Raw genomic sequence first — 2,699 nt, forward strand, 5'->3', positions numbered from 1 at the left:
ACCAGGCTTCTGCGGCGCCGCTCACCTGGCCACGTCTTCCCTGCTCATCGCTGTACCCACAGGTGCGCGGCTCCGTGCCAGCCACGGCTGGTCAGGAGAATGGGACAAAGAGAAGGTTCTGCATCTGGCGGCTTCTGAGCGTCAGAGGGACAGCGCCGCCGGCCGCAGGGGCGAAGCGTGGGCCCAGCCAGCGTCGCTGACTTGGGCTGTGGACGTCCGCGGCTCCAGCCCAACGACCCCGGCCCCACGACCCCAGCCCCGGCAGCGCCTCCCTCTCCGCCACCAGCCCGCTCACTGGGGCACCTCAGGGAGGACTCCCCGGCCCGGAACACCACAGCGGCCGGCAGAAGCGAAAACAATGGCCGAGCCGGAAGTAAAGAGGCCCTACTTCCGGCCCTTCCAGGATCCGGAAGTCTCTGCCTCGAAGGTGGGCGCGTGCGCCCCCTCACCCGGGAATGAAGGCGGCACCCCGGTCCCGGGACAAGTCGCTTGCTTTCTTCCCGGTTCTCCACCGCGACCGGAGCGGGGGCGGGGCCTCTCAGGCTGCAGACATACAGCTGTCAGACCATTCAAGGTTTGGGCATCCAGACGCACCCCAATAATGCCCTTTCCCCTCTGGGTGGCCACGGGTAAGATACCCAACCTCTGAGCCTGTTTTTTTCATCTGAAAAAATTTGGAATATAGTGTGTGCCTCACGGGACTATGAGTGCTGAAAGGGGTCACATACAGATACTACATAACAAAAGGCCTGGCATATCCTGAACATTTAGTCAATTATTATACTGTATGTGATGCCCAGGGCATTTTCACCCAATCTGAGTCTCAATGAAGAGAGCAATAGGTATCTCCATCTTACCAATGAAGAAACCAGCCCAAAGACTGTGATATTTTTGCCCACAGATGTGGTTAATCTTCCCTAAATGAACACCGCCACTCTGGTGTCCAAGGAGAAACCCTAAGGGAGGGTAAAGGAGCCGATAAAAAGTGGGAAGGTGTGGGGACAACAAAATCTAGATGCATAATTTAATATCTGGGAGGCAGGTGTTACCCAGGTGAACTTCATCTTGAAGAGTGATTTACACACAGAAGCAGGAACAGGACCCTGCTGCTAACATGACTGAGCAGACCCTGAAGGCACAACCTCTGGGTGTAATGGCCATGGCTGAAGGGTAAAGAAGATGAACCACTTTCCAATGGAGTTAACTATGAACCACTTTCCAATGGAGTTAACTATGCATTGTATTTATTTCACTGTAGCCCAGCAGATAGGCCCTTATAGGGTCCAAAGTAAGAGTTTCCTGGGCTCTAGAGATTAGCAATATCCCAAGAGTGTTCTGGGCCTACATCTGGAATTGACATGTTCTTCATGTCTCTGCACAAGCCAGCACAGAAACAAAGGCATCAGAAGACTTGCTGCAGAGTTTCCACAGGCTTAAGGGAGATCTCTTAGACAAGTCTTTGCCCACTGAACCTAACGAGTGACCTTCTGACATCAAGGTCATCCTCTATATTTGGAAATCTCACAGGAGGGCGGTCCTAGCCTCTGCCTGATATTGTCATTGGATGTGGCCTGTTGCTTCATTGAGGCCTCAGAGACTCAGGGTTCTTGAGCAGAAAACAAGTGCCGTCAGCTCTGGTTTTCGGGTTTCCTTGACCATGTGTTGTCCCACAGTTTTGGCTGCCTAGTATGTAGGTGACACAAGGATCTGGAAAACAAGATTGAGTTTTTTTGTTCTTTAGAGTTATTTCACGCTCAAGTGGTTGGCTTCATTGTCTGTAAGGGCCAGATTAATCCAGGCAGTGTGTCTAGACTTCATAGGTACCTCTGTGGCCAGCACTGTGGTCTGATCTATGATGACTAGGTTGGGTCCTAGCGGGGAAGACATGCTCCAGGATGCCTTCCACATAGCACCTTGGGACACCTGCATTTGGGCCAAAGACAATCCCAGAAGGCCTGAGGGAACACTATCCTGACCTCGCTAGGAAACCATGACACTAGCTTTAGTATGAGAGCTAACAGAACAGGCAACCCAAATGCTACATGCCTAAAGCAGAACTCACCATCTGCCCCCAACTCTGAAGCTCCACCCATGTTCCCAGCACTGTAAAAGGCACTATCATTCACCCAGAGACTCGAACTAGAACCCTGGATGTCATACCACGGGCTGAGTGACCATGGGCAAGTTCCTTAGCTTCTCTGTGCTGCAGCTTCCTCATCTGTAAAATAAGGATAATAATGTTACCTAAATCATAGAGTCGATATGAGAATTGGGTGAGATTATACCTACAAAGCACTTCGAATGGTGCCTGGCCCATTGTAGGCATTATAGGTGTTTTCTAGTATTATGTTTTCTCCCACTTCTTCATCGCCTGTATCCAGATTATTGCCAGGGACTGCCAAGCTTTTGTCCCATTTGTATGTAGCAACGACAACAACAGAAAATACCTACACAACTTACTATGCTGCTCTGTGTCACCGTTGTTCCCTACCCTGTGTTAAGTCCTACCTGAGGCAGGGCATCTGTAAAAAGGGTGTTACTAGGGGTCTTTGGATTTAAGGAGACCACAAAGAGAGAGCATAGTCAGGTCTGGAGATTTTCTGACCCCAAACTTCTCAGATGTTCTGACATCATTTGTGTGCACAGTTCCCTTTTCAGTAGCCAGGACACTCTTACACACCCTAAAAAAAATAGTGGGG

At 50.7% G+C, this 2,699-nt stretch overlaps 1 protein-coding gene across 4 annotated transcripts in view; it reads right to left on the minus strand.

Annotated features, from left to right (window-relative positions):
• The window catches only part of LOC105290304 (zinc finger protein with KRAB and SCAN domains 7), a 24,686-nt gene that overhangs the window by 13,486 nt on the left and 8,501 nt on the right, over nt 1-2,699 (minus strand). For 2 of the 4 annotated variants that reach the window (XM_011357354.2, XM_023529050.1), the window contains exon 1: nt 26-357. The exons of 1 other annotated variant lie outside the window; for it this stretch is intronic. The gene's annotated coding sequence lies outside the window, so the exon portion shown is untranslated. Of the gene's footprint in view, nt 1-21; nt 358-2,699 lie in introns of those variants that run through there. One more of the 4 variants, XM_011357353.2, reaches the window with a different exon arrangement.

This window comes from Pteropus vampyrus, unplaced genomic scaffold (genome assembly GCF_000151845.1).
Source record: "Pteropus vampyrus isolate Shadow unplaced genomic scaffold, Pvam_2.0 Scaffold35, whole genome shotgun sequence".
In the NCBI taxonomy this organism is placed as follows: domain Eukaryota; kingdom Metazoa; phylum Chordata; class Mammalia; order Chiroptera; family Pteropodidae; genus Pteropus; species Pteropus vampyrus.